The following is a 20,239-nucleotide window of genomic DNA, read 5'->3' on the forward strand; positions in this document are numbered from 1 at the left end:
ACAAAGCGAACGGTTTTGCGTTTAGTCGTCAACAGGTATGTAAAGTTGTCCCTTCTTTCTTTTGGCATGTCTTAGATTTAAGTGATGAATGATATGAGCTTTGGGATAATCCTATTCATAAGTCTTGAGCGTGATTCATGATTCTTATTCACTTCTTGATGTTAGAGCTCTTAAGTGATTGAGCTTCCCTCTCCAGTTTCCTATACGTTGGATAATAGTCGACATATGTAAGCCCCTATTCCTAGAAACTCTACGATAACTAATGTCTCTGACTTCTATAAGATATTTCACACTATATTGACATGTGTCTATGATTCCTAAGACTCTTTTGATATGAACTATGATGACATTCGAGGGATACTTGATATAATTGTCGCTACTGATACTCAGGTGTTAATCTCTTCTTTTTATTCTATTTGAGTCTTGATAATGTTTTAAATTGCATATGGTTGCTCACTACTCTGGTCGTGCACGCCTTAATATGTCTTTCACCGAGTCCCAGGCCGTGTATGTTATCGTGCACAGTTTCGCTGCATTGTTGACCGAGTCCCTCACTACTGGGCCGGGTACGGTATATATATATATATGATATGATGATATGTTATGGTGGCCAGGAGGGCATATGATGACTTTATTCACCAAGTCCCTCACTAAAGGGCCGGGTACGGTATATATGTATATGATGATTATATGATTATGTCACCGAGTCCCATAATGGACCGGGTATGATATATGATACGGACATGTATGATTTATGTTTCAAAGGCAAGTGTTTTGGTATTCTGGACATTGTACTTGTTTTTTGTACTGCTTATTTTAGTTATGATCCTTTTTACTGTATTTCATGCTTTATATACTCAGTACATATTCCGTACTGACCCCCTTTCTTCGGGGGGCTGCGTTTCATGTCCTTAGGTACAGATAGTCGGGTTGGTGACTCTGCAGCATAGGACTTCTATTCAGCTGTCTTGGAGAGCTCCGTTGTTCCGGATTTTAGACTTTTGGTACAAATCTTATGATATATATATATATATATATGTTTATCCAGGGGTACGACGGGGCCCTGTCCCGTCATATTTCGCTATTCGTACTCTTAGAGGTCTGTCGACATACGTGTGGGTTGTGTATAATTTCTGTTCAGCTGTGTCTATACGATGTGCTATGATATGATATCAGTCTGTAGTGGCAGCCTTGGCGGCTTGTATATGACATGATATTGATGTGTAGTGGCAGCCTTGTCAGCTTGCGTATCATGTTATGATTTGATCAGTTGTGACTCCTCAGGAGACAGTCTATTTGACTATACATATATGATGACGTTATGAACCATTGGAGTTCTTTTGCAAGTTTCCATATTATTCATAGATTCAGTTTGATTATATGTAACAGGTTCGTATACGGGTGTCCAGTCGGGCACTAGTCATGGCCCACGGGGTTGGGTCGTGACACATAAACACAGTGGGGAATGTAGATATTATGTCGGACCTTGTCGGTCATGTTTTGATTTTTGGTATTCTCCTGAAAGCCTTGTCAGCTTTATGACACTTATTATGTTGTAGCGACCTTGTCATCTTGCTTATATATATATATATAAGCGAGCCGACAAGGCCGCTACATCATAATAAGTGTCATAAAGCCGACAAGGCTTTAGGAGAATACCAAAAATCAAAACATGTATTTGGACTTTTTTCTGCATGCAGGTGTCCTCGAGTCATGTTTGAGTCATATTATATGATAATCATGGTAACTTTTATGCTAGGTGGTATCTGGCCTACAGGTCGGTGCCCGTCATGCTCCTCGTCGAGGTGTGACAAAAGTGATATCAGAGCAGGTCAGTCCTAGGAATGTCTATGAGCCGTGTGTAGTAGAGCTTTGTTTACGGGTATGAAGCATGCCATATATATAAATAGGGGGCTACAGGACATTTAGGAATGTATCCTTTCTTCATAATCTAGATAGTGCGATAGAGTCGAAACGTAGGAAAGTTCGTTCCTAATCCTATTTTCCCGTTTGAATTGCGGTAATGTCGATAAAGAGAAAAGTCTTAGTTAGTAGATTTGTAGGGATAGCTCTGAGGGTGGATGCTAAAACAGCGCCACCCGCCAATGCAGGTCAGAGGGTGACAGAAGAAAGGAGGAGAAGTATAAGTTATACGATTGAGATCGGCCCCTTGGAGATCATTATTGATTCAGATCTTTTAGAGATTATGACTGGTTGACACGTACAGTATCCCGTCAGGTTCAGCATTATTCTAAGGCCACTATGGATGTTAGTGTTACAGAGATACCAGATAGGCCTCAGTCCTAGGAATCTGTTAATCGGCGATCGCTAGTATATGTTATGAGATATGTACAAGAGGAAGAGCATAGTCGGGCCAAGAGAAGGAGAGTGGTTGAGAACAATAGGAGGATTCTACTTCGCAGTATATCTGATCGAAGCTCTCATATACAGGACCAGGACAGAATGCTCACAGGTATACTAAATCCCTCTATTGAAATTGCTTATGTTTATATGTGTATATTTTTTAACCTAGAGTGCCATTATTAATTCGATAGATAAATGTTATCCTGAATACCCTAGCGAGAGGAAGTCAAAAGTAGAACCTAGCACTGCGATATGATATATGGTACACATAGGGGAGTAAGGGCTTATCAAAGTGGGTAACATTGATGATGGAATGACAAGAGATTCAGAGTATGTATTGGGAATCACGATTGATTAAATGCAAATCAAGTGAGGAGTCCAGGACACCATTGGAGAGTAAAGAGTAACCGAAATATAAGGAATTAAGGATACTGAGAACACCTTGGGAAAGTTTCGTAAAAATTATGAGATAAGGTTATAATGGATGAATTGGATGCCAATCAAGACGAACAAGTATAAGTAAATAAGAGGATATGGAGGAAAGAAGAACTTAAGTGCGATAATGACGGAGAATTGTAGATAGAAATGAATTAAGTTAACAAGTAGACTACGTGGACCTAGGAATCCAATCTACTTTACATGGACATGATCATATAAGCAGAACTAGGTCTGGAACGAGCTGCACGATAGCCAGTGGAGCGAGCCTTTAAATGTGATAAGCACCGCAAGGAAATGACTGTTTTTGGTGAAAGGAAGGAAGACGCTAGTCCCAAAAAGTAAGATTGAGTCAGAGCTGACATTAAGATAAGGGTACAAGGGAACCATTGTAATGGATGGCGTCAAGACTGCTAACACAAGAAATACCATGTGGTCAAATAATGACGAGAGGAGGTTAAGTGAGCTGTTCCAGAAACAACAAGATGAGCCATGAGAAGGCAAAATTTTAGTTTCATTATTGTAAGAGGTACGAGCCGGAATATAGAAAGTTGAATCAACATGGAGATTCCGTGAGATAGATCCGAAGTACATAGGTAATAAACTCAATTTGTAGGAATGGTTGTAAGATAATAAGATACGCCCTTTATTAATGAGATGAACGTGTATTCTAAAAGAGATCTACATAAAGAACGAGTGTTTATGTAGCGAGATAAAGGAGATGTAGTAATAATCAGGGTAGATTCTTGGAAATAGAATACTATACTAGATACCATTGCAGTAATGAAATGGGGAAGCGAGTAATAGAAGAAAGGTGGTTTCTGGAAGGACGGTAAGGAGAATTATGAAGACCTCTTTAATAAAAGATTAGGCCATTTAAGGCCAGTATGTCTATGAGGATATGTGACCCTTTATAGGGATATGCGACTGTACAGATAGACTCGGACGATGAATAGTTACAACTAAGATTAGTCACAAAAATTACTGGAAGTAAGTACTTGCAAGAAAAATGAGAGCTAGATGGGACGTCAAATATAGAGTAGTGGGTTAACTTCGTAAGGGGGGAAGATGAGACGACAAGAATTGGATCAAAAGTAGGCCTTGTTAAAAGATGGAATGATGATAATAAAGGAATTGGAAACTACCTCAAAGGGATATTACACTAGCGGGTCGATAAGATGTAAGGAAGATTTGATGATAGACACAACCAGTCAATCATACGCATGACTAAATAAAATTGGGAGATAGTACTCCAAGGAATATGTTACACCTTAGAAATTTTGTGTCGTTTGCAATATGAGTGAACTAACGCAAGCCTAAAGTGGAAATAAAGTCCTAATGAGGCTACAAAGTGTATTTGATAATTGTAACTGCGTACCTTAAGGTTTTGGAGTCATATGAATCGGTGGAAGTAAGCTCGTCAAAGGAATTGGATTTGAGGCGTGTTTTGGAAAGATTTTGAATCATTTGAGTTAAACATTTTTTAGAAATGCCTTGAGGGGGAGCTATAGATCCCCTTATATGGTTAATGAAGTTTTACACAAGTGCAAAGAAGGTTCCATAAGGATTGGAGGTCAAACGAATCGAAAAAAATACATTTTCGCGAAACCAGGGAAAAATGAGCAATATGCAGCCGCATACTCAGTATGCTGGGCCGCATATTGACCGAAAACTCCCCATTTTGGTCGATCCTTCTGCCTAACACCACCCCCATATTGTGTAGGCAGTATGATATGACCCCACCTAGCTCAAGTCCATTCACTAGGAGTCAAGCAAGGGAGCTCCAAGAGATGCAAGCCATGTTCATGAAGAAAGGAGCCTTGGAAGAGCTTGGAGAAAAGATTGCCAAAGCTTACAATGTTTGGCAAATAGCTTGGGAAGGCCTAGAAGACCAAGAGATGACCTCCTCTCAAAGTGGCAAGATGTTAAAGAGGGGCATTGGATGCAAATGTTGGCCAAGAAGCCAATTCTAGGCCAAAGATTCAAATTGGAGGCCACATTTGCAAGTTATGACCGTTGGATGAATGAAGACCCATGTTTGGGGTTAATTTTGCAAAGTGCCACTTTTCGGCCTTTGGTGTAAAGCCCTAGACTATAAATAGAAGACTTGTCTTATTTTCATTCTTTAGCTTGAATTTTGAAGAACTTGGAGTGTAATAGATTTTTAGGTTATCTTAATATAGTTTGTTTGGTTGCATAATTCTAAGTGTGATTCTTAGTTGCAAAGTGAATTTCTTATCTTCCATTGGAATCATTTAAGTTGCTCATTTGTGGTCTTCCAACTTGGGTAATTCTTGAATTCCAAATTTCTAAGGTTCATTGGTGGAAATCCTATTAGGAGGGTTTAGGTTTCACATATCTAAATTTTCCTATAGATTTCTTATCAATTGGGTCTAGTAGTTATCCAACTATTCTTCTTCCATTCCTCATTTTTCCCATTCTTATTTTCCTTTTTCTTGTTCTTTAAGTTCTTAGGGTGTCCTAGATAGAATCTTATCATTTGGTATCAAGAGCTAGTTTAGAAGAGTGTTCTTACATTCTTCAATCCTTGGTTCAAAGAAAATTCAAAAAATATATATATATATAGAAAATCCCAAAAAAATCCATATTCTAAAAACCCCAAAAATTTTGTTCTTGTTTCTAGAATTTGAAGTTATATTTGAGTTTGTTGATATCCAAAACCCCTAAATCCAAGAGTTGAGTTCATTTGGTTAAGTTTGGAGTGAATCAACATTGTTGAGCTTTGAAGCTTTGAAGAACTCAAATGTGGGTTTGGTGATTTATTTGAAATTGGAGCTAAATTGTTAGTGGGCTATGTTCTCTATATCAAGGGGAGCCTAGATCTGAAAATTAGAGAAAAAATGAGTTGGAATTAAGGTACTTGGAAATTTGAATGTTCTTCATGTTCTTGAAGACATTCATCTTGATAAGAAGACCAAAAAGGAAGGTTGAATCAAAAAAAAAATCCAAGTACAAAAGAAAAGTTGTTTGTTGGGCCAAATAGGGTAAGTACTAGGTTGTGAGGGGCCCAAGACATCATCAGGTCCAAGAAATTAGCCCAAAGTTCGAGGAAAATTCATGCAAGGCGTAATCACTGAAGAAAAAGACGCCTAGAAGGTATTGGGCATACATTAGATCACTGTATTTCTAGGCCGCACTTTGCCCTCAATTTCCAGAAAGTATCCAAGTTTTTCGGCCCAAGTACGACCTCAAAGTATTGGACGTATCTTGGAGGGCGTACATTTCCCCAGGAGTCCAGTAAGTTGCTAAAGAATTTGCTCAAGGTACGGGATCAAAATACTGGACGTACTTCATTGTACAGGACGTACAATTCAAGAAGCTAACGCGTACATTGGGGGACGTATTTCCAAAGTACGGGGCATACTTTATACAAAGCTAGGATGTACTGTCACGACCCAACCACGTAGGCCGTGACTAGTGCCCTACTTGGGCACCCAGACAGACAAACATATCAAATCGTAACACACTTATCCAAATCGAATCACATACAAATAGCATATACGGCCATAAACACTATATGCCGTCTCAAACTATGTCGAACTGTATCAGACACATTTCGACGCAAACATATACATATACTTATATCAAAAAGCCGGCAAGGCTATCAAATGTATCAAAAGCCGACAAGGCTATCAAAAGTATCAAAAGCCGACAAGGCTAACAGATGGCGCAACGGCCCAAAACATATACAAAGTGCACGCCGACAAGGCTGCCATAACGAACAGGGTCATACAAACACATCTGTACAGAAGTAGGCACACACACCCACAAATACGTCTACAGACCTCTAAACAGACCAAACGGATCATATGGCGGAACAGGGCCCCGCCGTACCCCTGAACAAATATATACATATGCATCAAACAAGTATATATACCAAAATGTAGGCTCCGGAATAAGAGGAGCACTCCAAACAGCAGAAGAGGGTGTCCTAAACTGGTGGATCACCAAACTGTGCGTCTGTACCTGCGGGCATGAAACGCAGCCCCCCGAAGAAAGGGGGTCAGTACGAAATATGTACTGAGTATGCAAAGCAGAAAATACAGAAACAAATCTGAGGCATAAACGAAATAGTAGTACAGAACATAAGTATAAATTCAACATATCAAAATGTTTATTTTAAAACATAAGTCATGCGTAGGGTACAGAAGAATATGGTCGCCCGCCCGTCGATGGCGCCATAACACAGCATAACACCAGAAAGTTTGAAATCTCCGTATCCCCGTCACATATCACATCACAACATAACGCCATACACAGCATAACACCAAATATATGTGGAACCCGACCCTCTTTTGCGAGTAGCTCGGTGAACCATAAACACAGCATAACTCCGGAGTATATCAAAGTGCGCACGATAACAGAACCGGCCCGGGACTCGGCGAAAGGAATAACAGAATGCACGAATAGAGTCGTGAGTAGTCATATGCATAAAATCATTATCATAAATTCAAACATAAGCAAAATGATCATATTTGAAAATCGAAATAATAGTCATACTAAATTCTTTCAAAGATTCTCCGGATTTCATAAAGGAAAGTCGCGGGACCCACGGGTGGGTATTTACCCGAGTCGGGCCCGCCTATGGAAAACATACATATCATATGTGATATAGACTTCTACAAAAATATTAGAGTAATCCGAGCATGTTTGTGAAATATATGGCATTCCAAAAATTATGAACTTCTTTAAAGTGAACCCTTTTTATGCAAAATTCGGAAAACGATTATTTCAAAGACATAAGGGTTCATATTTCATCAAATCATACATAAGAGTGCCAAAGAACATATACGGATCATAACATGCTCGGATTTCGGATTTGGAATTTCCTTAAGGCTCTAATTTAGCCTATGTAAAACTAAGACATGCCAAAAAGAAAGGAAGTTGCCTTACATACCGTTTGTCGTCTGTACCAATTCAATAATTTAAACTCGTCTCGATTGGCACTTCAACCTATAACAATGGTAGCATGTCCGTCAAATTGGTGGTTGCTAGTAAACGATAAGTCGTTCTTGTATAAAAACAAGTGGGCAGCACTTCCACTACTTTCACACATCCACAACTCACATACGAGGTCAACAACATCAATAACAAGACACAACTCAAGGACATAACAAAATCAGCCCCATATGCACTACATACACCATTGCTATCATTCTTTCTCTTTACATCCATGGAGTACAACAACCACAACAACAAAGTGATTAATACACTAATTCCTTATGTTTATCCATCCCCTTTAACAATGTTAGACCAGCCATCAAGAACAGCCCATACTCCAGCAAATATACTACATATATTGTACATAATCATAACTATAATCCCTGCATTTCGACTCAACAAGAGCAGCCACGAAAATTACAACAAACAGCCCCCAAAATGTCACCACAAAACAGCCACGAAATTTGTAACAAGCAGCCCCAAAACAGCCCCAAAATTCATCACAAAACAGCCATGAAATTCATCACAAAACAGCCACGAAATTCATTACAAAACAGCCCCAAAACAGCCCTTAGTTACCACATAACAATGACCGATAATCTCATGAACATCTAAGAATATACCAAGCAGATCGCACACACTTCGCATACGATATTTTATACGCTTCTTTCCTCCAAGTTTGATGATTCACATCAGCAACAACATCAACCTCTATATGCAAGAAAACTATCGTAACATTACAACAAGTTCTAAAACAGCCCCATCCATTATAACGTCACAATACAATCTTAACTATCCTTAGTTCTCCAATTCCTCAAGAACAGCCCCTAACTACAATTTAACCATAACAATGACAACCTCAAATAGACATATAATCACATGAGATTTTCCACCAAAAACCTTATCAAAACAGCCCACAACAACAACAACATCAACTATTATACGCAAGGAAACTGCTCTAATTTCACAACAAGTTCTAACATGATTTAAACTTTCCTTTCACCTTTTACACATAATCCATAACATTAATAACAACAACCATCCATGTACAAGAATTACTTCAATTTGTTTCAATAGGAAACCCAAAACAGTCCATCAACACTACAACATCGAAATACAATTTTCGACCTTTATTCCACAAAATCACAAACACATGGAATCAAGTATAATTTTTACCATTGACAACAGCCCCTATACATGTCAATAACCATATTTTCAGCCCTTCAACATAAACAATTATCTACAAATATCATACCATAATAGTGACAACACTAATCAAACTCAACCCAATTAAAACAACTCCAAATCTGCCCACTTTTAATGCCAACTTTAATCAAACAATTTTATTACTTCCAACTTCACATAATACAACTTAATAGATCCATTACAACATCATTAACTCCAATCTTATAACGAAAAAAAAAACGAAATCTTACCTTAACAAGTTGGCTTCTTAATTTGGCTAGAAGTTGTGAAATGAACTAATACTTGTTCTTGTTGCTCCAAATGACTAATCCACGTTATTATAGCCTTCCTAACTGGTTGGAATACTTTGAAAATCTGATCTTTTTGATCAAGGAATTCGAGCTCCAATTTTGCTAGCCATGGCCAAATGCCATGGCTTATGCTCTCTCTCTCTCTCTAGCTAGGTTTTCTTGTAATGTTGAAGGTGGAAAATGAGCTCTTGCTCATCAGATTTTTTTCCTTATATAGGCAGCCCTTAAGAGTGACAAGTGTCCCACTCAAGGCTTGAACCAATTAAATTTGGCCACATGTCTTGGTGGGGCCCACTTAGTGCACTAATGACTTGTTTAGTGAAAAATTAAATTTTTAACCCCCACTTAATAATCTAATCATGGTAAATTAATCCCAACTTTCCATTAATATTTTTACACTAAGTAAAATTCATAAGAAATTCATTTTCTAATAGAGACCGGAAATTAAAGATTTCTGTTTCGTGCCCGAAAATGATCCCGTCTTTAACTTGAGTCGATTCTCTTGCGAATAACTCGACGTATAAAATTACGGGATATAACACGTACATTGAAGTATGGGATGTACCTCCCAAGTAAGGTACAATTCATTCCGAATTCGATTTCTTTCACTTCTTAATTCATTTCAATTTCAAAATTTTCCTTGGGATTGCTTGTTGGTTTGTATCAGCCTCAATTTTCTGAGTGTCAACTCGGATGCCGTCAGCTGAAATAATATGGCCCAGAAAAGTTACCGATTTCAGCCAAAATTCGCATTTGTAAAATTGTCACACCCTAACAATGGTAGGGCATGACGGGCACCCGACTCTCATCAGAGTCGAGCGAACCCTTAGACATTCGTTCTATCAAAACCTGTCATTTCAAAAACTTTTAAAAACATGAAACTTTTCCAAATGGAAATCATTATCTTTATAATGATTATGAAAACTTTCAATCAAATAAGTAATTTAAACCAATTGAAATCATCTAAAATACATACTGTTTTAAAATCCACAAATGACTCAACAGACATCACTTTGTCGACATCTCGACAAACATACCATAGGACATTGTCTGCAGAAGTCTCTAAGAAGTAAACTGAACATTATGAGTCAGGACAGGGCCCTGACTTACCCATAATCATACATATCGATACATGACTCAGCACAGCTCTAGAATGAGGTGGAACTTTCCAATCCTAGCTGACGTCCAAGAATCTCAGCTATACACTCAACCTGCCAAACAATCTGGGGTTGCGGGCATGAACGCAGCGTCCCCAGGCAAAAGGACGTCAATACGGACAATGTACTGAGAATGTAAGGTGGTAACAAGTCATAATCATAATTTGACTTAGGAGAGAATAAATCGCCACCTAACTCAATATCTGCAGCCTTCGGTGGAAGAAACATAAATGTGCACACGAAGTCTCAAAATAATCTTTAAGTAAATAATGCAATCCAACACATATGCTGCTCCCGACATCTTAATAGAATAGTCCCTTCGGACAGCCGCTTCCGGCTAGTATCACAATAGTCCCTTCGGACGGCCGCTTCCGGCATAATAATGATGGCCCCTTCGGGCAGCCGCTTCCGGCTTAATATCACCATCATATCAACACAAACTCAATCCACAAAAATCAATTTCAATACATATCATAAGTCACTAATAAATTCATCACAATCCAGTTATTAGCCTTAGTCTTTATAAGAAGTTATCAAATTTGTATCTCACTAGACTTAGGAGGACATACTTCAAGGTTTGAGGGTAGAATTGTTATGAAATTCTTACTACTTATATTCTACTCAATTTCATCTTATTGCCCTACTCAAAGAATAAATGATCATATCAACACAAAGGGATGATACTATGGAATGTAAACATAAATCGTAAATTAAATGAAGTAGTAAAATCTTGCACCCCCTTCGGAGTGGTTTTGAAAATCAAACTTTATGTTTCCTTTAGTATAAAACTCATTTCTTCTAAATCATTAGTAAAACCATATACATAACTCAACTTGGCACCTTATGGGTGTTCCCTTTGGAACAAAATAGGAGTAAAATATCAATAAACCATCACAAGAAACATTTAGACCTTACACGTCTAAGAATGGAATCATATGGAGTACATATAGAATGAATAGCAACAAGAATCATGCCAAAGGAAGAAATGTTTGCCTTACATACCTTTGCCGCTTTCCAGCTAACCACAGCCCATCTTCGGGTCATGCTAATCTATCAACAATACCAATTTACCAACAATCAATCCAATATATATCCTTATAATCAATCCCTTAAACTTATCTTTATTTCTAACGGAATTTCGACAGCATTTCCTTTATAAACTCGACAACCCCAAGAATCCAATTCAGCTAAATTAACAACAACAAGAACCATCTCATATAAGCCTTTTTAAACTCAAAGTATCAACTCCCAAGGATATACACCAAAACGGCCCGGTATACGCTTTGTATACGATATCTTCATACACTTTATTCTCCCAAATTCAAGAACAACAACTTATCAACAACATCAACAACAATATCAACAATTATTTTATATCAATATCCAACTAATCCTATCCATTTAATCATACCAAATCAGCCCCCAAGTCATTTGATATACAAAAATTATAACCGAACTTTTAATGTCATTTTCTCTATTCTAACCTGTCAAATCTATCAATGATTAGGGTAAGAACATCATTAAAATCTTAAACATACCTTATATGAGCAGCCACCACGAAAACAACATCCCCCAAGTTCAATTTATAGCTTAAAACGACGGCAACAACTTCTACTATACTTTACACTTCACGAGCCTCGGAATTCGAGACCTCGAACATGATTAATTCTCCACTTTCTCTCTCTAACTCTCCTCTCTCTCTATCTAAAATATTCTGGACCTTTTGTATAAAAATGAGGCAGATAAGGCTGAAAATTTCCCTTAAATAGCAAGGGAAGTGGGCCTGACCCGACTTGGAATCGGGTTGGGCCGAGCCCACTGCCCAGCTTGACCTTTCTGCCTTAAAACGTCCACAACTTTTTATCCCTATGTCACATGCAGGCCCACGACTTATGGTTGGAAAGGTATTTCAATTATCTACAACTTTCATTTTAGGAGTTTTCTCAAATGCCCAAATAATGATGGGGTTATGGCCTACTGAAGTCAGATCACCCGAAAACGTAACTTAAAAACATCTTTTTGGAGGGCTTTCACTTTGATTTGGCTCAAGGGTCCTTCTTGAGTTGTGTTTAACTTCATATATATTATCCATATAGTTAACTTGTCATATGTCCTTTATAAAATCTCGACCTGTGGACCCCACCTCAGCTTACGATTACGAGGGCTATATATCTTTTAACATATCATTCCAATCATATTGTACGAATTCCAAATATCATACTCATGCTATCCTCATGCTAATATAGTAGAATTTCATCCTTTATACTTGTAATATTTTATCCTCCTTGCTCGTATTAAGCTGTCTGCAGCCTTAGTAACATGAAATTTTCTGGGGCGTAACAAAAATTTAGCATACAATTCACGAGTCCGAAGAATTCCAAGAACAATACGCAAGTGGTTGGCATGCTCTGTTTCAGTCCGGGAATATACTAGAATGTCATCAATGAACATTATCACAAATAGATCTAAGAAAGGTTTGAACACATTGTTCATCAAATTCATGAACACCGCAAGGGCATTTGTCAACCCGAATGACATTACTCGAAATTCATAATGACCATATCTGGTTCTGAAAGCTGTCTTCAGAGTGTCTCTTTCTCTAACTCTCACTTAATGATAACTTGACCTCAGATCTATTTTGGAAAACCACTTGGCACCCTATAATTGATCAAACAAATCATCGATTCTCGGAAGAGGATATTTATTCTTTATCGTCACCCTGTTCAACTGCCTACAATCGATGCACATCCGTAAAGAACCATCTTTCTTCGTTACGAATAGGACAGGTGCTCCCTATGGTGATGAACTGGGTCTAATGAATCCCTTCTCGAGCAAATCTTTCAACTGCGCCTATAGCTCTTTCAACTCTGCAGGAGTAATTCTATAAGGAGGAATAGATATAGGTTTAGTATCAGGTAGCACATCAATAGGAAAATCAATCTCCCGTTCCGGTGGAAGGCTTGAGAGTTCTTTTGGAAATACATCTGGGAACTCATTTACTACTGAAACAGATTGGAGGGTTGGCGGCTTGGCTTCGGTGTCATACACTTAGACTAAATGACAAATATATCATTTGGCGATCATCTTCGTCGCTTTGAGATAGGAAATAAACCTTCCTCTTTGAGATACTGTATTACCCTTCCATTCAAGCATTGGTTCGCTCGGAAATTGGAACCGAACTATTTTCGTTCTACAATCCACATTAGCATAGCACGAGACCAACCAATCCATGCCCATAATCACATCAAAATCTAGCATTTATAGTTCAATCAAATCAGTTGTAGTCTGACGATCGCATACCACCACCACACAATTTTTGTATTCCTGTCTAGCTATTACTGGATCACCAACTGGAGTAGGTACCTCAAAAGGTTAATTGGTCCAGGTTTCACCCCAATACGACCAGCAATATACGGAGTGATATAAGACAACGTAGAACCCGAATCAATCAATGCATAAACATCATGAGAAAATATGAATAGTATACCTGTAACCACATCCGGGGAGGACTCAAGATCATGACGTCCGGCTAAAGCATAAATACAGGGCTGTTGAGGGCCACTCGAATTGGGAGCTACCCCTTGGCCTCTGCCACGGCCTGCTGAAGTCGGGGAGTCTGCCCGACAGGGCACACAGACGAAGAAGAATCACACATCATATGCCCAACCTGACCACAGGCATAGCAATCATCTGATCCTCGATGACACTGACCCGAATGTAATCTACCGCACTGAGTGCATCGTGGTATCGGTGGTCTCCTTTAGCTAGAATCACCTCATAAATGAGGACCTGAGACCCTCGAACTCTGACCCAGACCAGAATAAATGGGGCGGTCAAATCTGCTGCCCGCAAATCGAGAAGGTGCACTAGTTGTGGACTGGCCCGAATATCTGGAATACTATTACTGATGACCCCTTCTATACTCACTACTAACATCGACAGATCTGACCCTCTTACTCTGCGCTCTATCAATGTCGCGCTCACCCCTTTGCGGTTGTTGCTGCTCTTCTAAATTCTGGTCATGGGCTTGGATAAGGGAAATGTCCATCCCCTCCTGTAGTGAAGCTGTCAAGCAATCTTTGAACAAATGTGGCCTTAAGCAACTCACAAATCTATGTACTATGTCTCCCATATTAGCTACCATAGTGGGAGCATACCGGGCCAATGAATTGAAATGAAGGCAATATTCCCGAGCACTCATATTTCCTTGCCTTAGATTTAGAAACCTGTCGGGGGAGGTGCATTTTCCTTCCTTGAGGCTATCCAATTATTATAACATAGAAGGGCGACGTCCCGCAATCTACAAGATGCTAACTTCACTGACTCAGTATCGGAAGCATGTATAATCCTCAACGTCCTCAACATCTAATCTATAAAATCTTGCGGGTCTTCATTCAGCTTTGACCCAAAAAATTCAAGCGGGTTCAATCTCATAAAATCACGGGCTCTGGCACTAGTGGCTCTGTCACCCGGACCTGCACTCTGCCACTGAGCTTGGGCGGCAACTAGCTGTGTTAACAATTGAATGACCTTGGTCATCTGTTGACACGAAGCACTCGATGGAGGGATTGGAGGTACTGGAGGTACTGAGCTGGAGCTGGAGCCCCTTCATGCTCCTCCAAAGCAGGCGGAGTGTGAGAGGTGCGAGATGGAGCCACATTATGAAACTCACCCTCCTCTACATGTACTGGCGGCTCCTATTCAACCTGCATTCGTGTCGCAGTCTTGCCCTTCTGGGCAGTTGTTGCTTTTCACCGGCATCGCTAAAATCATAACGCACAATTAGGGAAAGGAAATCTTATAATATAGCTCTATCGCACGATCTACTAAGAAGAAAGACAGTCATTTTTCCTAAATGCCCTGCAGCCTCTTGTTTATAGGTGTGGCGCGCTTCACACCCATAAACAAGACTCTACTAAACACGGCTCGTAGACACGCCCTAGGACGGCACTGCTCTGATACCACTTTTGTCACGACCCAGCCAGTGGGCCATGACGGGTACCTAGAGTTGACTATCGAGCACCACTCATCATGCTATCCATCATACCCAACCTGTACATATATATATATATATATATATATATATATATATATATATATAAGCCCACACGGTTGCAAAATGGTATGTAACAATATACACCGGGGAGATCACTAGACATCTACTACCCACACCTATGTATATATGAGCCTCTAACTGGAATACTGAACATAAGGACGGGACAGGACCCTGTCGTGCTAGAATATGTATATAAAATAATATAAATCAAAACTGCACCTCCGGATTAGGGAAGTGCTCCTGGCAAGCTGATTTGACTCCTAAGAGTCTGGACCGTCCACTTGTCTACCGGTGGGCATGAACACAGCGTCCAAAGAGAAAAGGACGTCAGTACGAACATGGTACTGAGTATGTAAGGCATGCATAGTAACATAATAAAAGAATATACAAATCATAAGAAGGAAAGATCACTGTAACTGCTTGCCTCTTGAGGCGGAATCATGCATGCTAACTTCTCAATAAGAACATCATATCATGTATGCATATGTAAACTGCACGACCATATAGGTACAGTGTGATCATCATTAGCCCGCGTCGGGGGTAAACGTCACGACCCAACCCCGTAGGACGCGACTAGTGTCCGTGCTGGACACCCATACGTACCCAATAACCCAAACCAACATATTAACAGAATATATCAATACAATGATCAATTGGCACTGCTAGTTGTCACAGATGAACAGTTATAGCACAAGGAAGCCGATAAGGCTAGCACAGATCATATCAACCCAAAACATATACAGAACCCACACAAGTATGTCTACAGACCTCTACAGAACATGACAGAATCATAAGGCGGGACAGGGCCCCGTCATATCCCTGAATAGCATACATATATACAACAGCAGCAGACTGTACCAAGGTATAGGCTCTGGACAAAAGAGCTCTCCAGAATAGCAGAATAGATGTCCTAGACAGATAGGTCAGCAAATCTGTTGTCAGTACCTGCGCGGCATGAAAACGCAGCCCCCGAAGAAAGGGGGTCAGTACGAAATATGTACTGAGTATGTAAAGCATGGCACGTAATAAACAAAGTCATAATCAAAGCAGAAGATACAGAAAATGAACGGAATATCCAGATTAGCAAAATGCTGATCATAAAGCATAAGTAGTACTTGCAGAAAACGTTTGTCATACCTGGTTCCATTACGGAACAAAATCATAACCGGAACAGAACGTACAGAAAAGTGAGTGTGATGTCCAGTGTATTAAATGCATATTTTCAAAACATAAAGAGTGACTACAGAAACATATGCCATATCATATACGGCCCCTGCCAAGGGACTCGGCAGACAGAATGTGGTCACCCCCCGACGCTGGTGCCACAACACATAAGGATCAGAAAAGGGGGAATAACCCCGTAACATAACATATCATATTAGATGGCCATATCAGATCATATCATATCATAATGTGTGTACATGGCACAGCATACTCCACAACCCATGTACATGTATACCTGCCCCCTCACATCGAGGCACGGCGAACAATGCAGAGGAATACGCTTGAGAACATATCCTGGCCCGGGCTCAGTGGGGGAAAACATTGAGGCATCCACGAACAGAGTAGTGAGAAACTAAATGCAATAAAAATACCATCTAATTCCAGAGACTCAATGAGACATATCGAATGGCAAGTCGAAATAATAAAACCGGACAGAATTATAGTAAGCGTATTTCGGATGTCATAATGGATTACGGAGGCATAATTTTTCTGAAATCATTTCCAAGTTTCAAAACAATTTACAAGACTTAACGGAACATTTAAAACAATTTTTAATTAATAGCTAGAGGAGTAGTTAAAACATTTCCTTTAAAGCCGCTCGTAGACAAGTCATAAACACAAAAGGGTAAAATCGGAAATAGTGGGCCCACCTCGGGACAAATGAAGCGGTGGGCTCAAATTACGTATTTAAAGCTTATAAAGTCACCTACGGAGGTTCTGGGGACATTCCATGATTTTCTAGGCAATTTGCGGAAGTTTGCACAATTCTTTCAATAAAGCATACTTATAGGGTTCAATTCCATTAAATGAAAAAAGGTATTTTCAAATGCGGGTTCCGATGAGCAGAACGCTTTCCGAGGCTCAAATCCGATCCTAGTACACCTAGGGCATGCCAAAAGAAGAATCGGGATAGCTTTACATACCTTGTATGCTCTTTACGCCTTTCCAAATTCAATTCCCGTTTCGCCCAAAATCTGCAATTGGTCACATTTACCAATTCTCAATTTCCAATCTTTAAGTATTCAATCTTTATTCATAATTGCCTACAGAAATTTGGGCAGCATCTCCCCTATACATATAGCATCCCCGAGAATTTAACTCGGCCAAAACAATCAACAACAACCCAACAACAACACCAACACCAACAACAATCAATATAGGACACAATATAACACAACTAGTCTCTTTCCGACATAATGCAAGAACTTTCATTCCGACTTCCCATTTCCAAACCAATCTCAATGTTTTCATATTCATTATTAATCTAGATTATCACAATATAATTTGGAAGCATTTCATATCATTTCCACAAAATATTCACAAGATATACAAAATATACAAACTTTCCACCAAAGTCATAATTCATCCAAAACTTCTAATATTCAACCTACATATCCATAACATATTTCCATCTTCCAATTTCATCAACCATAATCATAATTCACATCTTAACAACTTCATTTCCATAATATCACAAAATCATTCTAAAGTGACATAATCTTCTACATTCCAACTTCAACCAAAATTCATTCAACTTTCATTTCCAATATAATTTTCACCATAACCACAACTAGAATACAACATAAAATTCAACTCATATATGTATACAACATATATACACTCACGGCTACATATATATATATATATATATATATATATATATATATATACACTTTGTAAACTTCCATATTTCCATAGTTTCTACTCATTTCCATATACTACAACACAAACAAACCTTCATAACATAATGAAAAGGTATGAATTCTTACCTTTTTCTCCAATCTTCTTCACTTGTCCAAAGTTTGAGATTGATGAAACTAATGCTCAATCTTCCAAAACAACTACACCAAGTTGTAGTGGGACCTTGAATTAGTAGGAATTTAACAAGAAAATAATTTTAGAGGCAAGATTTTGAGGGATGATTTTTCTATGGCCAAACCCGAAATGGTCCTTATGTTGTTGCTCTTGGTTTTCTTCTTCTATGCTCTCTTTGTTTCTTGAAAATTCTAATAGATAAGGCCTTATATAATTAATTAGGCACATGAGAAATATAATTAAACCATGGGTTGGGCCTCACTTAGCCGGCCACCCCTTAAACATTGGGCCTAATTTTTTTCTTTTCATTTTTTTGGGCCAACTCGGTTGGTCCCGAGTTGGGCCTAGCCCACTGACCTTTCGACCTTAAAACGTTCATATCTCCTTGTACCGACGTCACCTGGGAACCCACGACCTATGGATGGAAAGCTAATTCAATTATCTACAACTTCTATTTCTTGGTATTTTTCCAAATTACAAACGTATAATACCGTGTTTTCCCCTCAAAGTCAGGTCGCCCGAAAACATTTTCTTAAAAATATTCGTTTGGAGGGCTTCCACTTTGATTTGGCCCAAGGGCACTTCATGAGTTCTGTTTAACATTACATATGTGATTCATATGACTTTTCAGATGTTCCAAAAAAAATCTCGGTGTGTGGGTCCCACCCCAGGAGATAATCCGAAGTTTAAAAATACGGGATATAACATCCTCCCCCCCTTTAGAACATTCGTCCTCGAATGTTAGATTAATCTTATAAGGTCTTGTAAGCATTTTGGGGAAGGTTCCTTATATGGGCAGCATACATAACTTATTTATCAATCAACATAATCCGTTACAGAATTTAAATTACCTGTAAACGGAGGAAACAGGTGACGGTACTTCTTCTTCAGCCTCCCAAGTCATCTCCTCCCTGTTCTTATTTCGCCACAGTATTTTAACCGAGGCTACATCCTTATTGCGCAATCTCCTCACCTGGCGATCCAGAACGGCTACAGGCTGCTCCTCGTAAGATAACTCTTCTGTCACCTGAATATCATTCAATGGAAATATTCTGGAAGGATCGCCAACACATTTGCGGAGCATGGATACATGAAATACCGGATGCACTGCTTCTAAGTCAGATGGCAGGTCCAATTCATAGGCAACTTTGCCTACCTTGCGGATGATTTGATAAGGACCGATATATCTCGGACTGAGCTTCCCCTTTTTGCCAAATCTCATGACGCCTTTCATAGGCGATGCCTTCAGGAATACCCAATCACTAACTTGGAACTCCAAAAGTCGACGTCGTTTATCGGCATATGATTTCTGTCTACTCTGAGCTGCTAGCAACTGCTCCCGAATAAGTTTTACCTTATCAACCGCCTGCTGGACCATATCCGGGCCTATTAAGTCAGTTTCGCCAACATCAAACCAGCCAATCGGAGACCTGCACTTTCTGCCATACAGAGCCTCGTACGGAGCCATCTGGACACTAGAATGGTAGCTGTTATTATAAGAAAATTCAATCAGCGGCAAATGATCATCCCAGCTGCCTCTGAAATCAATAATACAGGCCCGCAACATATCTTCCAGCGTCTGTATAGTACGCTCGGCCTGCCCGTCAGTCTGAGGATGGAATGCTGTGCTGAGACTCACCTGGGTCCCTAATCCTTCCTGAAATGATCTCCAGAAATTTGCTGTAAACTGGGCACCTCTGTCAGTGATAATAGATATAGGAACTCCGTGA

The 20,239-nt window shown here is 39.4% G+C and overlaps 1 long non-coding RNA gene across 1 annotated transcript; it reads right to left on the reverse strand.

The window, feature by feature from the left end:
- Nucleotides 1-6,288: 6,288 nt before the first annotated feature.
- On the reverse strand, nucleotides 6,289-9,704 carry LOC132610961 (uncharacterized). Its single transcript, XR_009571381.1, has 3 exons — nucleotides 9,198-9,704; nucleotides 7,718-7,773; nucleotides 6,289-6,786 (listed from the first exon to the last, which is right to left on the reverse strand). It is a non-coding gene; the product is annotated as an uncharacterized LOC132610961 (long non-coding RNA).
- Between the last annotated feature and the right edge of the window lie 10,535 nt (nucleotides 9,705-20,239).

The sequence above is a fragment of the Lycium barbarum genome, chromosome 9 (genome assembly GCF_019175385.1).
Source record: "Lycium barbarum isolate Lr01 chromosome 9, ASM1917538v2, whole genome shotgun sequence".
Taxonomy (NCBI): Eukaryota; Viridiplantae; Streptophyta; class Magnoliopsida; order Solanales; family Solanaceae; genus Lycium; species Lycium barbarum.